The following is a 24,493-nucleotide window of genomic DNA, read 5'->3' on the forward strand; positions in this document are numbered from 1 at the left end:
AGAAAGGGCAATTCCTCTACAGACACTGCTTACGGGCCCGAAGGCAACACTGCAGGGTTAGGAGTAACAATTACAGAGTAGCACTTCACAGCAATGAAGGAGAGCGAGCACCTCTCGTAGACATATTCATAGCCCGTAGGCCATACTACAGGGTTAGGCAAAATAAAGTCTACAGGAAGTTTAGCAGGTTCACTACCCTGACTTTTGTTACTGATTAATTGCGTACATACGAATCATACGTCTTCCTTACGGAATTAGACATGATTACTGATTAATTGCGTACATACGAATCATACGTCTTCCTTACGGAATAGACAAAGTCTCACACTCCTTCCATGACAAATCTCAACAAAGAAGCATGACCCATACCCCTCGTGCATACCAAGTGCGGATCTACCGAAGCTTTCGGTAGCCACACCCTATCTTTGCAGACAACCCCGTCTGAAACTAGCCTAACTAGATTCAGATATTTTATGCAAAAATGAATCAAATTCAAATCAATTTAAGATAGCGTATGCCTAGCCACAAATCCAAGTAAATAAATCAAAAGACAATTAGGATACTTAGCGGCAATGAAGTTTCCAAAATCCTAAGACGGAGGTACTGAAAACAGGTGTTTTCAGCACCGGCGACAGAAAAATTATGAATAGAAAATGGGAATGGTTCCTGATACCCGCCTCCCAGCGGCGGGAATGGGTACTAACCACCTGGCCGACCACTGTGTGTGTCGGAAGTTTTTAAAATTCTGTCGGACTTCAGAAAATACAGCTATATATATATCTGACAGGTAAGTTTCATGAACAAAGTAACCTTTAATGTTTGCATGCTAAGAATGGCAAAATCATCGTTGCCACATTAGTGGAGCTTCACACATACGCCGATGCATTATTATAAACTGTTTCCATGAATTCTAGTTGTCATAGTAATGCAATAATTATATAATTGCTTTAATATTTATGTATATATACCTCCAATACATAGCCTAATTTCACCAATTTCCACGTTTTGTGTAAGTCTTACACCCAGTTTGGAGGGTGAACACACCAATTGGCAACAGAGAGAGAGAGAGAGAGAGAGAGAGAGAGAGAGAGAGAGAGAGAGAGAGAGAGAGAAAGTAAGGTGAAGGAAGGAAGGACAGGGGTGGCGGTGGAGGTGGGGGGGAGAGGGTAGGTGGAGCTTTTTATGCATGTTCGTATCCATTTCTGAATAATGGAGTTTTTGTCTCTTGGTACAAGGACAAGTGTCGTTATTCTTTACGATTAATGATTCACGATACCCTTATAAATTACGGCACTGGGTGTAATGCACTATAGCAAAATGACAATTTGTCAAAAATTGCATTTTTCCTAACTATACAAACCTGAGGTCCTTTAACAATAGGAAGTAGCTAGCGGCAGCTGGAACGGTCGTAAGCTTCGAACAAGGGGAGAACGGTAGTTAACTGCTTGTCCGATCGTCGCGCGCCGCGCGACTGGGAGGTAAACAATCACTTTTGCTTTTGTTTTGGCCCATGCAAAATACGCAGAGTGAGGGGTGGCATGAGGAGGGACTATATGTAAAGGACCTCAGGTTTGTATAGTTAGGAAAAATGCAATTTTCGACAAATTGTCATTTGTTCCGATACGTAATACAAACCATCGGTCCTTTAACAATAGGAAGACTCACTTCGTGGAGGTGGGAGGAATCTGAGTCTTTTGATGAACAGACTGGTGTTCGTCCATCCTGGAATGCCTCCCTGGTCGTAAGAGCGAGGGAGGGATCCAAGCCTCTGTCCAATTGATCGGGGTGTGCACCGCAGGATCAATGGTCAGACCTCTGGGCCGAGTACTAAGAGAGAGGCAAGCGTATCTCTTCGTACTAGCATTGTAAGAACTTTTTCCTTTACATGAGCAAATATAAAGCAATGGGTTTGTCTCATGTCGGCATCCACTTTCTCCCCCTTGTTGGAGAAAGTGGTGGATATACACTCCTATCTCTAGTTAAAGAGATAGGATGGAGCTCGGTTGAGTAGCTTACCTGCATCTGACTTCCTTCCAGCGTGGTAACGACCGTATCCCTCTGCCCACAGGTAGAGGTAGAGAAAGATGGTGAAGAGAAGCCAGTCACACTCTCATTCGCACATTCATTCTCCCAGTCATACCAGGAATCGATGCTGTTCTGCCTGCTCGGGTGCTGGGTAAGCTTACACAACGTGTTGAGCAGCCACCACAGGTCCCAAGGAAAAAGTATCCAAGGACTTGTGGGCAATATCCCGAAGGTAGAAGGACGTGAAGGTGGTCTGGTTGGCCCAGACACCTGCCTTCAGGACCTGCGCCACGGAGAAGTTCTTACGGAACGCTAAGGAGGGTCCGATACCTCTGACTTCGTAGGCTCTCGGTCGGAGCGTACGGATGTCGTCGCTACCATCAGCCTCGTACGCTCTCCTGATCACCTCACGCAGCACCAAAGAAAGAAAGCGTGTTCTTGGAACTTCTTTCTTGGTACCCCAGTGCTAACGAAGAGGCGTCGACACTCAGGCCTGAGGTGTCGAGTTCTCTTCAGATAGCGCCGTAGCGCCCTCACAGGACAAAGCAGCATCTCATCCGCATCGTTATCGGTGAAGTCCAGAAGGGAGGGGATCGTGAAAGACTCGAACCTGTCGTCAGGGATCGACGGATTCTGAGTCTTGGCTACGAAGTTCGGGACGAAATCGAGCGTCACAGATCCCCAGCCTCTGGTGTGTTTAACATCATAAGAAAGACATTGTAGTTCCCCTACTCTCTTCGCCGATGCCAGGGCCAGCAAGAAGAGGGTCTTGAGGGTCGATCCCTGTCTGACGACTCTCGGAGTGGCTCGAAGGGTCTTCGAGTCAAACTCCTAAGGCGAGAGTCACCATCCCACGCAGGGGGTGGGGGCCTGAGTTCCCTGGGTGGGCAAGACCTTTCGAAGCTCCTCATTAGCAAGGAGATCTCGAACGAATTCGAGATGTCCAGTCCCCTCAGTTTTAGGACGAGAGCCAGGGCGGCTCTATATCCTTTAACTGTGGGTACTGAGAGGAGCTTCTCTCGGCGAAGAAACACGAGGAAATCCGCTACCTGCTGAAGAGTGGCTCTGAGAGGAGACAGACCCTGTCTACGACACCAACCACAGAAGACAGCCCACTTCCCCTGGTACACAGCTGCAGAGGACTGTCGGACGTGTCCAGCCATCTCTGTTGCTGCGCTACGAGAAAAAAAAGCCTCTCGTTCGCAAGAGATGGTGATAACAGCCAGCCGTGAAGTTGAAGGGACTGGACTGCTTGGTGGTACCGTTCTACATGTGGCTGGGCTAGAAGGTTGTGCCAATTGGGTAGCTCTCTCGGTGCGTCCGCAAGAAGAGCCAGCAGGTCCGGATACCAAACGGCTTGAGGCCGTTTGGGAGCCACCAGGATCATTCTGAGATTGGGAGTGACCAGCGCTCGACTGATCACTTTCCGAATCAGACAGAAGACAGAAGGGAGGAAAGGCGTAGGCGAAGAGGTTGTCCCAGGGGTGTTGGAGAGCGTCCTCTGCAGCTGCCCATGGGTCCGGCACAGCTGAAAAGAAAACCTGAGTTTTCTGTTGTGCCGGGTGGCGAACAGGTCTACGCCACCGGTCGCCCCACAGGTTGAAGAGCCTTTCCGCCACGTCTTGGTGTAGAGCCCATTCGGTCCCTCCCATCACCTGATCCCGACGGCTGAGCTTGTCTGCTACTACATTCCTCTTGCCTGGAATGTAGCGTGCTGACAGCTCTATCGAGTGAGCCGTGGCCCACTCGTGCACCTGCACCGTCAACTGATGGAGCGGAAGAGACACTAGCCCCCCCTGCTTGTTGACATATGCCACTACTGTGGTGTTGTCGCACATCAACACCACTGAGTGTCCCACCAAGCGGTCCTGAAACTCTCGGAGAGCGTTGAATGCCGCCTTGAGTTCCAGGACATTGATGTGAAGGTGCTTTTCGTGATGGTCCCACACACCTGCAGTCAGCAACTCCTCCAGGTGTGCGCCCCATCCCTCGGTTGATGCGTCTGAGAACAGAAGCATCTCCGGGGGGGAGTGTGTATAGGCACTCCTCTTAAGAGGTTCTTGTCGTCGAGCCACCAGGCTAGGTCCTGCATCACCTTGTCCCGTGATAGCCACGGAAAGTAAGGAGGATCCTTGGCCTGAGACCAACTCTCCCTTAGCCTCCACTGAGAGACCGCAGGTGAAGACGCCCGTGAGGACTAACTTCTCGAGTGACGACAGATGGCCAATCACGACTTGCCATTGCTGTGCTGCCTGTTCCTGCCGAGACAGGAACCGGCCGGCTGCCTCCCTGAATTTGCTGATACGCAAGTCTGCGGGAAAGACCTGCCCTGCTACCGTGTCTATCAGCATACCCAGGTACTTCATCTTCTGCTTGGGTTCGAGATCGGACTTCTCGTAGTTTATCACGATCCCCAGATCGCGACAAAACTTGAGGAGTCGATCTCTGTCCTGTAGCAACTGCGAGCGGGAGCTCGCCAGGACTAGCCAATCGTCGAGATACCTCAGAAGACGTATCCCGTGCGAATGGGCCCAAGCTGACACCAGAGTGAACACTCGCGTGAACACCGTGGGGCGGTTGAGAGACCGAAACAAAGTGCCCTGAATTGGTACACCGTCCCGTCGAAGATGAAGCGGAGGTACTTTCTGGAGGACTGATGGATGGGTATTTGAAAATACGCGTCCTTCAAGTCCACTGAAAGCATGAAATCGTTCCCCCTGATCGAGTCGAGCACCGAGCGTGCCGACTCCATCGTGAACCGCGTCGTGCGAACGAAGCGGTTCAGGGAGAGAGGTCTATCACCGGACGCCAGCCCCCCCGATGCCTTCTCCACTAGGAAGAGGCGGCTGTAAAAGCCCGGTGACTGGTCCTCCACGATTTCTACAGCTCGTTTCGCCAGCATGGTCTTGATCTCCTGTCGAAGAGCGTTGTCCTTTGCTGATCCCCGGACATAGGTCTGTAGATGGACCGGTTTGGAGATGAGGGGGGGCCGAGACTCGAAGGGTAGTAGATATACCCCTCCCGAAGGACGTCTACTATCCAGTTTCTCGCGCCGTAGCGCTGCCAAGTCCGCCCAATGGCTCGCCAGGCACCCCCCCACTTCCGGCAGCAGGTGAGGGGAACGCCGTCCCTAGCGTTTCCCTCCTCGTTTCGACTTCTTTCCACCACCTCCTCGGGGAAAGGAGGGCTGGGAGGAGGGCTGATTACGGCCCTCCTCTAGCAGAAGTTGAAACAACAGGAGTCTTCACACGGGGCTTGGAACGGTGCAACCGTCTTCGCCGCCGTGGAAGCGCTAGCCAAGCTCTTTGGTTTTGGCCGCAGTCGCTCGAGATTGCCCAGTAACCTTCGAGACTGCCTGGTGAACTAAGCGGTCACTGTCGTCAGTGCGCCGCCTTTCCACCGCAGCGTCCACCATCTCTCCAGGAAAGAGAGCTGGGGAAAACTCCTAAGAGGTCCATTTTCGAAGCCCGAGTGCCGCCTCACGCCCGGCCTCCTTGGTCACTCGGGTAAGGACTGCGTCCCTACGTCGAAGAACCAAGTTGGCCCACAGGTTAGCAGTCTGATGGGCGAGGTAAGAGATCGCTCTTCCTCCAGACTGGCACAGTCTCCTAAAAGAAGCGTCGTCTTCGAGAGCAGAACTCCCGGAGCCGCCGCTACTTTGGATATTGTGAGGGACCACAAATCCAACCAGGAAACTGCCTGGAATGCTGCCATAGCGGTAGATTCCAGGGCAAGTGCCTCCTGCTGCGAGAACCATAGGTTCTCCGACAGGAGCCTGCTGCAGGGACACCTGGAGTCAGCCTCGCTAAAACCTCCGGGTTAACCTGTTTTCGGCAGTATCGGGTCTTCCGAAGGCACGTAGAATCGCCTCTGCCGCTGTAGAGGAGGAGGAAGCAGCTTAGAAGACCGTCCGGACTTTAGCGAGTCCTCCCGTCCTGAGACGAGATTCTCCACCTGATCCAGGACTGAGTCTGCAAGCTCTGATCGTGGTAAACCCCACCATCATTTTGGGCTCCCTCTTGGGGACCCCAAAATGATTCGAGCCGGGACGTGGGCTGGGCTGCCGTGGTAGCGGCGTCCTTCCGCAAGGTCATTATGCAGACGCCATCAGCTTAATGACCTCTGCAAAGTTCCTCTGTATCTCGGGAGTTACTGCGTCTTGTGGAGTAGGACCGTCAGTCCCTCCAGCAAGAGCATGTCCCGCGATACTCCTCCTTCAGAAGGAGGAACAGCGACAGACCCCTGACGGTCGCCTCCAACTACTTGCGCGTATGTCTGGTCGGTCCTAAAACCGTGCCTGAGCCACCTACGGCGTCATAGCTGGGTCACGAGCGGCGCACCTCTCGTGATCGCTCCTCGGTAACCTCGCTCCTCCCGGTATAGCCCGAGGAGGTTGAAGGTATGGAGAGGCAGACCTGACGCTCCCCCTCGCTCGCTGGCAGGACCAGCGTGCTGGAGGGCTGCTGCTGATCGTCACCCCGCGGTGACGGTCGAGCAGCAGGCCTAGCCTTGCCGCTAGCCTGGGGCGATAGGCTCGGCTGAGAACGTCGAGGACCGATCTCTAGCGTCAGGCGAGCTGGCCGCTGGTCACCGTCTCCGCCCGGTCCCATCGGGAGCGGCGGACGGGTGACCTGCTAGGCTCTCTGTCGCGTCGAGACCGGCCAGCGTCCTCCTCTCGGCGCGTCGAGCCGCTGGTACCAGCCGTGGCTGGTACCGGCGCCGCGGGGACCTCCTTCCTCGCCTCAACCCGTGGCTGGTCAGCGACCGTCACGTCAGCCCGAGCAGACCAGTTGATCGCTGCGAGAGCGTCCACTGGCCTGGCGAGAAAGTCGTGTGCACGACTCTCGCCAGTCTTCTGCTCCGCGCCGCTGTCTTGACGGCGAGCGAGCTCGGGCGTCAAAACTTTGGCTGGACGGTCTCCCTTGGAAGAGCGTCCACTCGGTGCTTCTCGCGAACGAGAAGCGGCCGAGACGGAACCTGGTTTAGCGGCAGAACCGCTAGCACCAGGTGAGGACGCACCAGCCGAGGCTGGTGCACCTCTGGTCCCCGTCGACTTCTTCTTTGCAGAAGAAGCGACGGGCCCCGTTCCCGAAGGAACAGGAGGACCAGCAGAAGAGCTCCCCGACTCGCCTGAGCGAGCCGGGCCCTTAGAAGATCCCGAAGGAGTCTTCTTAGGGGGGAGGAGGCAGCCTTCTTCTTCTTCGGCTGTTTAGCCTTAGAAGTCGAAGGGGAAGGAGAGGCAGCAGACGACGAAGAAGACGACGAAGACGACGACGACACCTTCTTCCTCTTCCTCTTCTTCTTCGCCAGGCTCCGCAGGACAGACGTCAGGTCTTCCATCCAGGAGGGAGCCGGGGCAGTTGCCGAAGCAACAGGGCCCGACTGCACCTGTCCGAAGACCTGAGACTGTGACAGCACCACCAACAGCAGGAACAACAGGAACAGGTCCGGGAACAGCAGGAATGGCAGGAACTCTGCAAGGGAATGAGCAGCAGGAACCTGATCTGAAAGGGAATGAGCAGCAGGGACAGCAACAGGTACGGCGGAGGCACGGCAGGTACCACAGGAGAGCCAGGCGTCCTGTCGGCAGCTACCGTCATCCTCGGCACTGGCGCAGGTCCAGGGGGGTACTCTTTGGGCAGCGGAAGGGTCCGGGGTCGGCAATACAAAGAACCCAGGTGGCGGTGGCACCGTCCTCTTTGGCACGGCAGGAATTGGTTTTTGAATTGCAGCCGTGGGTGTTACCGACATGACATGGGGTGTGTACACCAAGTGCGGTGGCATCTCATATGCTGGTGTAGAAATTGTAGTGGTAGTAGTGGTTACCGTACCATGAGTGACCACTGCCGACCCCTTGCCAACCGCTGAATCAATTCCCCTGTATGCTAGGCACTCCCTGCAGTCCCAGCGACTCCCACACCTGTCCCAGGTCGTCCTTCGCTGATGGCACACCTGCGGAAGCAACAGTCGGGTTAGTTAGAGGGGTTTCCCCTCGCGCTTGGGGGAGAAAGAACCCCACCCAGAGCGGACGGAAGACCCCGAGTACAACTGGACGTCCGGGTAGCGGGCGCCCTCCTCCACAACTCGACGGATCGAGAGAGGAGAAGGACTCCGCTACCCCCCCCGCAGGGGAAGGCGCGAAACGTGGGGGCTGGCCGGGGGGCAGGAAAGAGGACGAAGTATCCGTTACCAAAGGAGTCACTGGACTTTCCGATGACTTCTTGGGCGGCCTAAGTCTCTTCCTGCCCTCGTCAGCACCCACTGCGCCTCGGACCAATGCATCCAAGTTTTACACATGGCTCGTTGCGGGAGCACTCTCGCCCCCGACAACGAGTACAAACCTCGTGTGGATCAACATCCACAAATGATCTGAATCCGCCACATCTACGCCCCTCCAGCCCGCCGGGACACACTCTACGGGCGGGATCTGGGGGGCGCGGGCGAAATCCTCCATTTCTTCCTCACTCATCATTAATGAACAAAAGAAATGCAAAGTACTTACAATTACTCTCAATCACACTAGGAAAAGAGGGCATATACTCAAAACTCAAAGCAAACGACAAAGCGGGCAGAGCGATGACGAGCACGTCCTATCCACACACGGCCGAAAGCAAAAGTGATTTGTTTACCTGCCGCGCGACGATCGGACAAGCAGTTAACTACCGTTCTCCCCTTGTTCGAAGCTTACGACCGTTCCAGCTGCCGCTAGCTACTTCCTATTGTTAAAGGACCGATGGTTTGTATTACGTATCGGAACAAATCTCGTTTGATACGAGTGTTCGTTACAGAAATATTGCCAAAAAACTTGCTTGCACTGCCTCTGAAACCCATAGTAGGTATGCTGCTTAGTTGTCAATCAAGTTTTTTGTAATCAAGCATTTTTTACAAGCTAGCTATTGAATAAATTTGTATTTTTCTCAATGAAAACATATGCCCCTCAATGCTAACTTTCCTCTTTTAACAACTTTCAGGTCATTGCAAATTCGGCCCCATGATTTCTTATGGTGCGAAAACAGACAAGCCCAGGGACCGAAAACGATTGCGTCACACTACGGCGATAATCCGGCAGTAAAGCATCTTCATATATCCAAAAAGAAAATAATAAAGATATATATGTGCAATACGATTATAACAATTACATGAATAGCTGATAACAATCTGCATGAATAACTGGTAAACTGTTCTGCAAGACAGTTGAGTACAGCAATTATTTATAATAGGTACGAAAGTCAAGATGTCGTTACGTCATAATAAAGGACTTTAAAGAACGTTCTAATTCCGAAAAATAATTACTTAAATTTGAGTCAGAATAGAGTTACTTTTTCAATAACGAATATTTTCAAATTAACCCCTTCTTTACCGGGTGGGTGAGCAGAATGTAAACATTGCGTTCGCTGCCGAACTGAATCTCTCGGTAGTGACTCCAGTTTGGAGGGGTGCCGATCATAAAAATATTTGCCAAAAATACACTAATCAAGACAGGCTAGTGAAATTATCAGGTATTATTAGCACTGTAATAATGCATATTCTCTGTTAGTTTTGTCATCCTACAGGGAAAATAAATGATTTTATGAAAAAAAATGTGAAACTCAGTGTCCCTTGTACAAGGGACACTGGTGGTCGGTGAGAAAACTACGGTCTTGAATAGAAATTCGGTCTTACAGAATGTTGGTATATCGCACCTGGAACATGCACATAAAGTATTATCAAAATAGAACAGTAAATAAGCACGTAATAACAAAAAAAAAAGAGCAAAAGCTAAAGCGAAAGCCCTGCCAATAAATATGGAAATCGCAAATTTTATAGTATATCTTTCAAAAATTGGTTGATGTCATTTTCTACGTTTTCTAAGATTAGTTTCATCACAGAAAACAACTTTAGGGGCATCAGGGGTATCTAAACTAATTTTTCAAGTTTCTTGTCCTCAGAAAAAATCGCTTTTTCGCTTTTTCTCTGATTTGGTTTTTTATATATAAAGTTACTATAAGGCTTTATTTCTACCTTCATTTATCTGGTGTTCATATCTTTTATTTGTAAAATGTAATAAGTGAATAAATAAATAAATACAGTAAATAATGATACAACTGGTTTTTTACTTGGGTAGAAGTTATTACATGTTTACGCTTGTCTGGTTTTGTGATTTTTTGTTGAGACGCAGTTCATCTGTCACCTACACACTACTATAAGCAGTAATAATATTTTTTTGGGTTCATCATACGTCTGGCATCGTGTCATACTGTTTTTTATTTTTGCTCCAAACTCTTCAACCGAAATTACAGAATGATTGGAAGTCCCTATCTGAAAAGAGGAGTTTTGGTGGTACTATGCGTACCACCTTTATGCACCCGGTGCGGTGTAGTAGACTTGAATGGTGGTACCCACCTACCTCCAAACAAACTTTCGGTAATGAAGAGGTTAATCATCATAAATATGTAAAATATTGATGTATTACTATTTATCTAAAAAATTATCTAAGTGCACGCTTCGTCGTCTTCTTCTACCAAAACAGTTGTTTCCTTAAAAACGTCCTGGTAAGGGACCATGTTCCGATTGTTGTGATGAAAGTGCCCCAGCGTCTGTGGGTACAAGTGGTGTGCGGAGTTATCACAGGAAATGGGAAGTTTGTTGACACAAGCGACTCCGTAAACATCGAGATGGCGTCAATCTTCTAAAATATTGAAGCGCAAGTAAAAATTTCGAAAGCGTTTTGGTGAGATTTCCATTGCCATGGACATCCTTTTCACTACCCTGTTTAAATCTTAAAATTTGGCCTTAATTTCTAACTTTGGAGAACATACTTACTTCTCACCAACAACAAGTCGCGACTGATGCCCATCTCCGGTGTCAGGACGCGTTATAATGTACTTTTTCGGAGGATGGCATGCATTGATAGTCGTTGGCCTGCTGCAGGCCATGCGGTGTTTTACCCTATTACCAAAACCCCATATTCCCATCAGTCCCCCTTACCGTAGGATAGAGTTCAAGGGTAAATTGTATATTATTACAGGTTAATTACAGCCGGCCAAAAAATTATTACTTTAAATTCTCGTTCAGGAGGTAAAATTCTGAAGAAAACGTGCCAAAGTCTAGTTCACCATGGAATACGGCCTAGGATCTACCAAGTTATTTTTTGGTAAAGTGACTGCGCCATGGTACAGGTGTCCGCCTGTCCGTACAGCGGCACTTTACCCTGGTCTATAGGTAGTAGGTCTTCCTGGAATGGAGAGCTCGCCTCGGTTATAACGCATTATGACACTGTCATATAAAACCAGGGTAATTCTAAGAAGGGCTCTGCACATTGCCTAACCCTACATTAGGCTAGTGGCTTAGGCTAACTCTACGTACAGATGTTAAAGCTGGCTAACGCAACTACCTAGGTACCTACTAGCTAGCGTTGCACTCTACGCTTTCACGGCTTTTATTCACAATATTTCCTTCATCCGAGGGCTATCTAATAATTGCGTATCTACTCTCTAATACGTAATAAGTCTACCCTTGGGATTTTTGAAGGAGAAGACGACCCTAGGATAGGTACCTACCTAAAGGCTGGCGAGTTCGTTCTCTACTGCCATGCTAGTCAAGGCTGTGCTACATATTTACCAATCTCATCGCTTACAGAACCCATCTATTCCTTTTATCATGAGTCCCACAGACCAATATAATAGTAAGCTCGAAAAATTAAGCGGTGTAAAATTTAATAAATAAACACTTACAGGATAAATTTTAACAACTTGAAGAAATGTCACTAACACAAACAAGAGTTCGTCTGTCTCGATACTTATTTCAAAGTTCACATGAGTCTTAAAGTACGACACTGGTGGTATTACTTTATCTTAGATTTCATGATTATGAAATAAAATATCTTACTCTTAATAAAATAAGAGTATCTTTCATGGCTCAACTGTACTTTTTTTTATTATTTTCTGGAATTTCTCTCTTGTATGGCGTAGGCTTGCACTAGTGTTTCACAGTAAAAGTTTAAATAAGCATCCCCTCAGTACTACAGCTCCAGCTGGAAAGTTCAGTCGTCGCAAGATGTAAATAAAAGCGCATTCTATTAATATAAATTGCACCTGCACTGCCAGCTTATTCACAAAATGTTTTTGCTTTTGTAGTGGATCTGGTGAGTAGATGTTATTGATTTTCCATATCGCAGAATTATACAGTATATTTCAAACTTTAAACATTTCTAGTAATACAGCATTCTAAAACAATATTGTGCCTAATACACATTTTTATTATTATTATTATAGAAATAATAAATATCCAGCGCTCATATAATGGGATTTCAAGAAGTTTTGACCTTGTTTTAGATTAAGCTGACCTTATGCCAGCACGAGCTCTTGCTCGTAGAGCAGCCCGTGATGTTTTGCCCACAAACCTATTCTGCATCGTTTTTCAAAGGGACACATTTTATCTTTACGTTATTTTTCCATAGCGCAAGTGTCTGATGAAATTACTGAAGAATTTCTGTGATCTTAGATTACGGAAATATGGCGTGTATTGTACAAAACGGATTTAGAATAGGAGCTTCGAACTTAATTGACAATATGACGTAGGACCCTGCTACGTATAGATTTTTTGTTTTGTTTTGGGACATTCATTACATGTTGAAATGTAATTCATAAGTAAGACAATCTCCAGATTCACTGAAATATTGATATTCAGTCAATATATGTTTATTTTAAATGGGTGACTTGGAAAATAATAGTAATCAAATGAGATTTAACTTGACATGTAGCACTAGTTTTCACATTTTCCTTCTGCGAGCATCCTATTTTACAGATTATTGCAAATAAAAAGTAGTAATTGTGCGCAGATGATAATATTATACTTGTTAATCAGATGTCAAAACTAATACAGCGTATTAGTGTACCACTTCAAAGAAACAAATGGTCTCATTGCTTTCTGTCGAACCTTATGTGTAAGCAGGTGGAGAGGTGTAGTGAACGCTCAATAGAACACAACCAGAACATCGTGAATGTGCTCGTATGTTCCAGAGCTTCCCAACGCAATCAATTCTCGAATCACCCTCCTCGAGTCTATAAGGACCAACAATTATACATTTCTGTGGGTTAAAGTTGTTCCCAAGGTATTTGAAGTTTATATCAAATGATATTTGTGGATATATATATATATATATATATATATATATATATATATATATATATATACACACACACACACACACACACACATATATATATATATATATATTATATATATATATATATATATATAATATATATATATATTGTTAAGAACTTCACGATGGTCTGAAGTTAAAGTTCTTTTGGACCTGATATTTCAGATTTCAGATCAGTACCACAAAAAGAGTATGATCCCTGACAAACCAACACTTAAAGAGTACAATCTCAGAGAAGATACACCAAACCACAAACTAAAGATTAACAATAATTCATTACTTAAAACTTAACATAACAAAAGAACCCCTCTGAAAACTGAATGATGGGGAGAAAAGCACAACAAGCACACACAACACCAAATCAGTCACCTCTACAATCGCCTACCTAACTAGCATGCCAAGGAGTATGAGAAAGTAAGCCGTGGAAGTAAGAAAAACACTCTTTCCCTAGCATACGATAGATGGAGATTCAAAAGGGGGAAAACCTTAACCTATATCTTAACCTAAATCTTCACAAATTGTTTTAACAAAGTACATTGTACTAAATACATACTCGTATAACAGTATAAAACATAAATAACTCAATAGGTTGAGTCCATAAAGCAACACTTAAAGTCATCCAAGGGCGTTTTTATGCAGTTAAATGCAGACGCTGACACAGTTATTTTCATGTAAAAGATGTCTTTACTAAAATAAGGGGTTGCTGCTCCATCACATGAAGAAAATAAATTAATAATGCTAATAATAATAAAGTGGGCTTTTTCTTCTCTGCCACTAGAGGGCCTCCTCACGACTCCAAGGGTGCAGTGTACAGGCAGAGGCAGCAGATTACAGGGCGTATATTACGCTCGCACTACACTACGGGTCATTCACGAGAGCAAATGCTTAGCTCTACTCCAACTATAAAGGGCTGTAGAAAGCCTCCAACAATAGGCCCCAAGCAATCCAGCTTCGGACAAAGGGCACGAGCACACAGGGTCACTCTCGAGTTATGCAATACAATCCAGGTGTGCAAAAGGAAGTATCCTCTACCCAAAAATACATGCACTGCCGTTGACTGCCAATAATACAACACACTGGTCCTTCTATGGTGGAGCCAAGTACAGAACTCCTGAACTAATGCCACAAGGCCCCCTCGAAAGCTCCGGGAGAGGGTCAAAATATGACGTGGCACAGACGACGAAAAGCCAAATCACCATCACAAACATGAAAAAATGAAACAAACTTCATGGGCGGAGTACAAACATAAATCAATAGCAACCCCTAAGGAGAGGCAAAAGACCCATATCCAGTGTTCAGAGAGAGAGTCAAAAGAAACTGGATTTAACTAGAAAAACTTACTTTAAAAAGGGACCGTCAAAACTGAATAAATTACGTTAATTTATAATACCTCCCCACCAAAAAGAAAAAAATCTTTTTTTTTAGGTAAAAAACTGAAAGAAATGGCAAAACTTAAATTAGTTATTTGAAATACTCAAATTAATTACTCTAAGTAGTACTAGAAATAAATCAAATAATCAATACAGAGTAAACAAAAGAAATCAAACCGAAACCTGGAAAGAAAAAGTCATTAATACCTAGCCTAGAGACCAAACTGCAGCCTACTTCTTACTCCTAAAAGAACCTAGATAAAACTTTTGGTATAACATTGTCCCTCCCTGCTATATGCCTAATTTGAAGGTCATATTCCTGCAAAAAGAGACTCCACCTAATCAACCTTATATTTTTGCCCTTAAACCGTTGGATAAACACTAGAGGATTATGGTCTGTGTAGACCAAAATAGGATGAAGTGATTAACTCAAATAAACTGAAAAATGAGTTAAGGCTTTTATTAAACATAAGGCTTCCTTTTCAATAGTTGAATATCTCGTCTCTGCCGGTGATATATTCCTCGAAAAGTAAGCAACGGGATGAGCCATCCCTGCATCATCCTCCTGGAGAAGAACCACTCTAAGTCCCGCGTCACTCGCATCTGTCGCTAATCTGAAGGGGAGATCAAAATTTGGAGATTGCAGCAAAGGATAATTAGTCAAGACTGCCTTTAACTTTTCAAAGGCTTCTTGGCATTCCTTGGATCATACAAACCTTACTCCTTTCTTTAATAAATTTGTTAAAGAAGTTGCAATTTCAGAGAAGTTCTATATAAACCTCCTGTAGTACCCGACCATTCCTAGGAACCTCCTAACCCTTTTCCTGTTTTGAGGAGCAGGAAAGCTAGCTACAGCCTCTACATTAGCTTTCTTAGGAGCAACTTTGCCCAGACCTACCTCATGTCCAAGATACAAAACTGTGGCCTGAGCAAAATCACTCTTATTCAAGTTAACTACCAAACAGGCTTTCCTCAAAGCCTTAAACAAAGCTTCAAGTCTTGCCAAATGAGACTTCCAATCATCACTATATATCACCAAATCATCAATATACACGACGCAACCTTCCAAATCCTGAGTGATACGATTCATCAGTCTTTGGAAGGTGGCAGCCGCATTCTTCATTCCAAAGGGCATAACTTTGCATTCATATAAACTGTGATCTAGCCTTAACAGCTGATCAGTGTAAAGACTACAAGGTACTTAAACACAGTGTTACAAGTTCACCAGATAACCCCAGAGTACTACAATGAAAAATTCAGAAGTTTAAGAAAAGATGAGAAGGGAACCTTCTTAGATTATGTATATAAAGTGAGGTGTTTTAAACGTTGGTTAGAAGCTGCTAAAGTTAAAACTTTTGATGAGTTAGAAGAATTTCTTGTTCTTGAACAGTATCTTAGGGGAGTTCCTGAACATATAAGAGCCTATTTGAGAGAGAGAGAGAGAGAGGTTAAGAAACTTGACAAAGCTGCTACACTGAGTGAAGATTACAATATAATTAGTAGCAAACGCAATTACAATGTCAAGTACCAGAGTCAACGCCCAGGTTTTAAGTCTCATCCAAATATCAGGAACAAATTTAATGGGAAACCTACAAGTGATACTACCAAGAGTACACAAGGTAATGCACCTCAGCAAGCTAATGTGAAATCCTCATCCAATTTTTAAAGACAGTTACAGAAACCTAATGTTATCTGTTTCAAGTATGGAAGAGCAGGACACTTCAGTCAAGATGTTACCGGAATCAACAGCTGTCAGAGCCAGTTGGTCAAGTAGTGAAAGGTGACCAGGTGAAACAAACTACGAAGAGCAGAGTGGGAAAGAATCAGACTCCAGAGAAGACTGAAACTAAACAAGCTAAATGTTTAGCAACCAGTGGAAATGTAACCTCAAGCAGTGAGTGGCTTAGCAGTGTGGAGGCTTTTTAGCCATATATCTATGAGGGTATAGTGTCAACTCAAGGAGGGAGTGTGCAGATACCAGTCAAGATATTACATGATACAGGGAGTAACCATAGTGTGGTAGTACGTGGTGCTCACCCTCAGTTGGAGAAGTCTCACAGGAGATTTAGTTATTTTGAAGGGTATAGGAGAAGAGGAAGTAACTCCTACATGCCGCTTACACCTGTCATGTGAATTGGTGACAGGGAATGTTGATTTTGCTGTAAAGGACTCACTGGCTGTGGAAGGTGTACTACATGTTCTGTTGGGGAATGAAGTTGGTGGTGTGCCATTTATTCCTTGTCCTGTAGTGACAAACAAACCGTTGAGGATAAGTCCTATGGTAGAGTTGGAGAAGAATAACACCCACCTGTTTCCTAGTTGTGTAACTACCAGAAGTATGAAGAGGACTACGACTGCAAGTGAAGAAGCTGAGGATTTACACACCCAAGAAAGATCAAGTGAAGGATCTTTGTGCTTAGAAGAATTGTTCCAGGGAAGTGATGTTTCCCCTAGTGCTGACCAAGAAGAGATTTCCCATGAAGAAGACAATGACGAAGAAGAACAACCTGTTTTTCCTGAGGAGTCTCTGAGTAGTCAAAGTGTTCCCGAAGACAGTAGTGAAACTTCAGTAGCTGACTTAGCAGATATAGAGAATTCAACCCTTGAAGTTGGTCAAGTAACAAGAGAGAAGCTAATGGACTAGCAGAAGAAGGATGCATCATTAGCTGATTTGTTCTTCAGAGTTATTGATCGAGAAGAGATGCAACAAACTCCTACCTGTTATTATCTGAAAGAAGGTTTGCTGATGAGGAAGTATAGACCTACAGATATACCAGGAGATGCCCTATGGGGCGAATATCATCAAATTTTGATTCCATATCCATTGAGGAGGCAAGTGGTAGCAGTAGCTCATGAGTCTGGACATATGGGAATCAGGAAGACTGTGGAGATCATGAAATATTTTTTCTGGCTTGGACTTCACAAAGATGGTAGCAGGTTTTGTCGTGAGTGTCATACCTGCCAGATAGCTGGAAAGCCGAATGAAACCACCAAGAAAGCCCCCCTACAACCTATAGAAGTTATAGGAGAACCTTTTAGCAAAGTGATTATAGATATGGTTGGACTGATGCCGAAGACAAAGAAGGGAAATGAGTATTTGTTAACATTAATGTGTCCTGTGACAAGATATCCAGAGGTAATCCCTGTTAGAAACATATATGCCAAGGTAGTTGCTGAAAAACTTGTGGAGTTTTTCTCAAAGTTCGGTAAACCAGAATTAGTACAAAGTGATAGAGGAACAAACTTTACTTCAAAGTTATTCCAGGATGTGATGAATTTGTTAGGAGTGAAACAACAGTTATCAACTGCTTATCATCCAGAAATTCAAGGTGCCTTGGAAAGGTTCCACCAGACATTGAAAAGTATGCTGACAAAGTATTGTTCTGAGACAGGAAGAGAATGGGATGTTGGTTTACCATTAATGTTGTTTGAAGTTAAGAGTGCTTATCAAGAAAGTATGGGATGTTCACCTAACGAAATGATTTTTGGTAGAGAAGTGAGAGGACCGTTGAAGATTCTTGCAAAAAATTTGAAAGAAAATCAAGAGGAAAGCCAAGGTGAATATGTGAAGAACTTAAGGAAAAGGTTGAAAGAGATTAGAAAATTCTCTTTAGAAAATCTGAAAGTGAGTCAAGAGAAAATGAAAAGGAGATATGATGCTAAAACTAAGCTAAGAAGTTTTAGTGTTGGTCGACAAGTGTTAGTGTTCTTACCTGTTGAGAGATTTCCCTTCACTAATAAATTTCAAGGTCATTACAAGATAATTCAGTAGTTAAGTGATAGAACTTATGTGACTGAAACACCAGAAATAAGAAGAAGACAAAGGAAGATACATGTGAACCTCTTGAAACCTTCTTTCTCAGAAACTAAAACTGAAACTTTGTCAATAACACAAACAACTTCATCTACAGAAGACGATGATGGCTACGAATTGGGAGCTGAAAGCAAGATGAATAATTCTTCAATTTTGGAAAATTTGTAGGATAAACTGAAACATCTGAGTGTTGAATAAGGTAAAGATTTAAGTGAAGTGATTAGAAGTTTCCCAGAAATTTTTGCAGATGTACCTAGGCGTACTGATCTGACCAAGCATGAGATCAAGATTCAAGAAAGCTGAAAACCATTCAAGCAAAGAGCCTATCGCTTATCACCTTATCATCAAGATGTTTTGAAGAAAGAAGTTGAGTATTTGCTGCAACATGGATTAGCAGAACCCAGTCCAAGTCACTTCAGTTCTCCACGTGTATTAGTGAAAAACCTGATGGTTCATTTAGAATGTGTACTGATTATAGGAAACTGAATTCTATCAGTGTGGCTGACAATTATCCTTTGCCTCTTATAGATCAGTTACTTAATAATGTTGGGAAAGCCAAGTTTGTTTCCAAAATAGACCTGTTGAAAGGATATTATCAAATTCCCTTAGATGAGAATGCCAAGATGCTGTCAGCTTCTATTACTCCTTTTGGACTGTATCAGTATACTGTTCTGCTGTTTGGTCTGATGAATGCACCTGCAACATTCCGAGTGATGGATCAACTGCTAGGATCTATAGAAGGAGTAGGTGTATACCTGGATGACATAGTGATTTACTCTACAACATGGGAAGAACATCTGAAGATTCTGAGGAATGTTCTTAAGAAACTAAAAGAAGCAGGACTAACAGTCAACATAGAAAAGAGTGAGTTTGGAAAGGCAACTGTGCAGTATCTTGGGTTTGAAGTTGGGAAAGGTCTTCTTGCTCCAGTAAATGCTAATGTAGAAGGTATCCATAAAGCTACCCCACCTACCACCAAGAAACAGCTACAGAGATTTTTAGGCATGGCTGGATTCTATCATTGTTTCTGCCTAAATTTATCAGCCATAGTAGCTCCCTTGACAGACTTAACTAGTCCCAAAGCTAAGTTTGTTTGGACTCCAGAGTGTCAAGAATCCTTAGAGAAGGTAAACGCCATTTTAACTTCAAGACCAGTACTTCAAGCTCCAGACTTCAACAAGAAATTTGTTATACAAGTTGATGCTTCTGACTGTGGCATTGGAGCTGTTCTACTTCAAGAAGAAGAAAATAACATCTACCATCCTGTGTGCTTCATGTCTTCAAAACTGAAAAAACATCAGAAAGTATACTCGACAATCAAGAAGGAAACTTTGGCCTTAATCACCGCATTGAAAAAGTTTGAAGTGTATGTGAACAGACCTAGGAATGAAGAAATTTTAGTGTTGGCTGATCACAATCCACTATCATTTATCCAGTGAATGAAAAATTGAAAAACATAATCAAAGGCTGACCAGGTGGTCTTTGTGTTTGCAACAATATAACTTACGAGTGCAGCACATTAGTAGCAAAAACAAAGTAGTTGCTGATTACTTATCCCGTTTCGAATTGTTGGATTCAACACTGTTATAACCAATCTTCTGGGGGAGGTATATTATATGTTGCTACTTTCAAAATGCATATATCTTCTCCTAGACTGTATGAAATGTTATGTATAGAGTTTTGCAACATTTTCAGATTCCTTAGCTAGCTTAGAGTTACAGGATGTCTTAAAATGTATGTTCAGATTTCTCATAACATAATTTAAAAAGTTAATATAACATAGAATGTAAAGAAAGAAAGAGATTAACTTTGTCTGTTCCAAGCTAGAAATTGTTTTGGTAACTTGTCATTACCTCAAGATTAGAGGAACTTGAGACCTCCGTTTGCTTTCCTAACATGTCATCACGTCTGATAGGGACTTTTGCTTCAATCGAGTAAGTCTTTGCTGAGCATAGTACGTTCATGACTGGTTTCAGACGCATACTTCTTTGTCGATAACCATGTGCAGATTTCACGATTTTTCTGTAAAGTTACGTCATATTAGAAGCTTCTAGAAAGATTGCACCATCTTTTGCATGCCCAAAATGTTTTGTGTCAGATCCACTGTCCAGTTTCCGTAAAAAAAGAGATGCATTCAGACTTAAATCCTCATAGCGTTTAGATCTCTCTCTCTCTCATGCGCGCGCGCGAGCGTGCATGCCACTTTTAATTTGATATTAACATAACGTAAAGATTTTAAACTTAGACATTGGTCACTTGTAAGTTTTAGATTTCAGATTTGATATTTCTTAGAGTTATTTAGTATTATTTAGTGTTTTTTTGGTGGAATCTGAACAAACATTGTACAAGTGTGTCACGGCGCCTTTCGTGACATATTGTGTAGTGAATTGTGAAACAAGCTGCAGCAGAAAGACAATTGGTATACCAAGGTAATGTGTGTTAGCGAAAAGTTTATTAGTTGCAACTAATAGTTACAATGGTTTGATAAAAGTTTAAATCTTTACACATTGCAATTTTTTGTGTTTTGTGTTTGTTTCATTTGAAGTGATTTCTATATGCATTTATTCATTTTTCTTATTGAAGTGATTCTTGTGCATTTATCAATTTTCTTATTGAAGTTGTGTTTTTATTTTATATTCTGTGTGATTGGTGCTTTTCACAATTTTGGTATTTTCCCCATTTTTCTGTGTTTTCCTTTGCATTCACAATTTAATTAACTTAGTTGTTTTCATTAATTAATCATTGCACAATAAATTAATTTAACACTTGTGATTTAATTTGCATTTACTTAGAATTCTTTTCAAGTTTATTGTTGTTTAGCACTTGTAAATTAATTTCCAAATTTTAGTTATTGCCTAACATTTTTGAAATTTGATTGAATTAATTTTTATATTTAAAATTTGTATAAGTGTTTTCTTTTTCACCAGTATACGTAAGTAGAAACATAGAGTGGTAATTGAGCTGTATTCCTTCAATTTACTTTAAGTGAGTTAGAACCAGGGAAGTACTTAGACTTCTGAAATCATGGAAATATTTAGACTTTTAAAGTTGCTGAAGGAATGATGCCCTTTAATTGATTTAATTACATATAGAATACTCTCACATCTGTTTTGATGAACTTAGTCTGATTTTCTGCAATACTGGTAAGTTGTTTAAGGGATCACTGTTGCCTTTAGAGTATTCAGTCATTTAGTACCTGTGATGAAGGTTCAGGTGTCTGGCTGTTGTGAGGTAACAATTGAAAAATGGTAAGTGTAGTGACCAGATATATGGCACTTCGTCACAATATACGTATATGTGTGTGTGTGTGTGTAAATAAATTCTTCTGTTAAAACAGGATACGTTTCAAGTATAAAAGGCCCATTAAAACGCTTTGGTTTAAAGTTAAGGACTATATTTTGGTGGTCCGACTACCACCCTTATCAAGCAGTGCCTAATATAATAAGGGTGGTTGTCAAGTCAGCTTCAACCATTTTGTTGTGGCTTCGATTGCCAGCTTCCACACAACATAGCTACGCCATACTCGGCTCAGGGTTCTCAAAATCAACTCCAAGACCCAAGGGATAAAGATGATTGGTTGACTGTATCGAAGCATTAGATAACCAATCGGAAACTGAGAGATCGCGTTCTAGTCTAGACAGTAGAGGCAGAAGGAAATTTTAGTGTGGCTACAGTCAGAATTTTCAGAGATTACTTTGTAAAATTTCAATGGTATTTTAGTGTTATGATTTTATCTAAACTTTGAAAATACGGCCCAAACACAGCATATATATATATATATATATATATATATATATATATATATATATATATATATATATATATGCTGTTTGGGCTTATTTTCAAAGTTTAGATAAAATCATAGTCTGTAAGAATTGCCACTGACCGTAATATAAATATATATATATATATATATATATATATATATATATATAGATATATATAATGCTTAAAAAAATCTCAGTAGATGCACGTGACTTCATAAATAAGTGAATACCACAGGAAAATGATGGGCAGAAATCAAAGCTCTTTCTTCTTTACTTTATATTATATATATATATATATATATATATATATATATATATATATATATATATATCTATATATATATATATATATATATATATATATATATATATATATATATATATATATATATTGCTACGTCTATAGAACGCCTCGCCTTCCCAGCAGAGTTTTAGTTATATTTAATTATAAAAGTAGCAGCCATGCCTTCTGAAGCGACTGTTGTTGGGAGAGTGGATATGCCGTAGGAATGATATTTCCGGTCTGACGGAAGCTTAGGGTAAGAGAGGCAGGTCACAAGAGTAGCTAGGCTTCGAGATGGATTTTAGGGACTTCTACAATAAGACCTATTTTCCTTCCCAATTTGCTGGCGTTGTGTTTACCACCTTTCAGGCAATGCTCGAGGCGGTTTTTGGAAGCCCCGTGATTCGAAACCACCCAGTATCGCTCTCAGTCGGCTGCGAGACGTGATCTCGGACAGAGGTCAAATTGCCAGCCTCCCAAAATTAGGCCTACCCACGTCGTGCTGGTGGACACGAACCCCAAGACCTGAACAGAGGTCAGGCCGCATTCTTCTACAAGGATACACAGAATATTGCATAAAGATTCCATGAGTCACGTGCCGTCTCTCTGCCGCAAGTGTGCATTAACCCAAGTGAATGAAAATCAGCTTGAATTGAATGAGACTATAAGCCCCAACGTGGGGGCCAATATCATTTAACTTTTCTCCAGGCCAGCACGGGCCTTTTTTTGTAAATAAATAGTTTTAAAGTAACGAGCTGAGTTTTCTGGCGACCTTCCCTCTAAAGAAAGTTTACGGTAAGTTCAAGCAATTCCCTCTTGAAATCCCTAAATTACTTCCGTTTACGTATCTAGTCTCTCACAAGGCCCTATATACGTAACATTGTCGACCTCGCCGAGGATCGAATCCGGGCTTGCTTAAAAAAGCTTGTAAATCGCGTTATCCGTTGTAAAACGTAAACTGTAAATTATTTTACAAAGCGTAAATCAAGCACACTTGCAGGGAAAGAAGACACACTGACTCACGGTAGGTATTCCATTCATTAATATGATTATTCTATAACAATGTTAGCTTAAGGTACGTTTAAGTATTTTTATTGTAGAAGTGTTTAAAAGAGTGTAGGTAGAAATCTTATTATTGTAACGGCGAACGCGCCAGAGCTTTATTTTAGCGGCGAGCAAACAATTTGCCCCGCGAATTTTCTGTTACTTTGTGCTGTCCTCGTAGGAGCTCTCACGAACACGTGTGCAGATAGATGCCAGAAAGGACCAGATCAAACTAGGAAGTGCTTTGCCAGGGTTTATTGCTGTATGAGAAAGCCTAGCTAGTTAGGAGTGTTTTACTAATAGTTACGGCAAAAGAAGTGTACAATTCTTTTGTCTGTGATATGTTAGGGTATTCATTTTTAACTTAGTTTTCATTCCAGGGTGTTGGTAACCTCTTACCTCTCAGCTAATTCAGCTTCGCGCTCTCTCGCGCCTGCGCGGTCTCAAACCAACCTTCGTCTCATTCACAGCGGCAGCCATGTTTGTTTCCTCTTTCAACCTTATCTAAACAATTTAAGCAAAGTAACGTAAGTCTCGAAGTTTTAACGTAAATAATATCGATCTCGGTACTAGTATCTATCGTCCTGCCAGAGAAATTAACGTAATTCGCCTTGAATAAGAAACTAAACGTTCGTGTTGTAAATCGCCTCGCATTTACAGAGAATCAGCTGATTCGCCATCAATGCTAGCACACCGTGGTGCTAACCCGCTCTTCTCGCCTCACGTGTTCCACCTCGCATCGCTCACTCGCGCGCTGAGCGAAAATTTCATTTCACTTAACGTAACCTCATTTACAATTGTTTGCTAACATCGTTTTCAAATCCTTACCGTAATTTTTCACTTGTCCTTACGTAAAGTTAACGTAAATCTTAAAAGTAGAGTCACTTGCAAGAATTGTTAACGTAAAACGCGTCTTTGTAAAATTCATATTGAAACGCAAATCATTTCATAAGCGCGAGCCGCTAATAGTAACGTAAAAATCGTTTCACACACGAGCGCGTTATCATTTTTCATAAAATGTTTACTGCCAAAGCAATTCTTTCC

General features: G+C 43.2%; 1 protein-coding gene across 2 annotated transcripts in view; it reads right to left on the reverse strand.

Annotated features, from left to right (window-relative positions):
• LOC135205643 (signal recognition particle subunit SRP54-like) overlaps window positions 1-11,891 on the reverse strand; it is a 203,839-nt gene extending 191,948 nt beyond the window's left edge. For both annotated transcript variants that reach the window (XM_064236461.1, XM_064236459.1), the window contains exon 1: window positions 11,739-11,891. The gene's annotated coding sequence lies outside the window, so the exon portion shown is untranslated. The remainder of the gene's footprint in view (window positions 1-11,738) is intronic.
• Between the last annotated feature and the right edge of the window lie 12,602 nt (window positions 11,892-24,493).

The sequence above is a fragment of the Macrobrachium nipponense genome, chromosome 24 (genome assembly GCF_015104395.2).
Source record: "Macrobrachium nipponense isolate FS-2020 chromosome 24, ASM1510439v2, whole genome shotgun sequence".
Lineage (NCBI taxonomy): Eukaryota > Metazoa > Arthropoda > Malacostraca > Decapoda > Palaemonidae > Macrobrachium > Macrobrachium nipponense.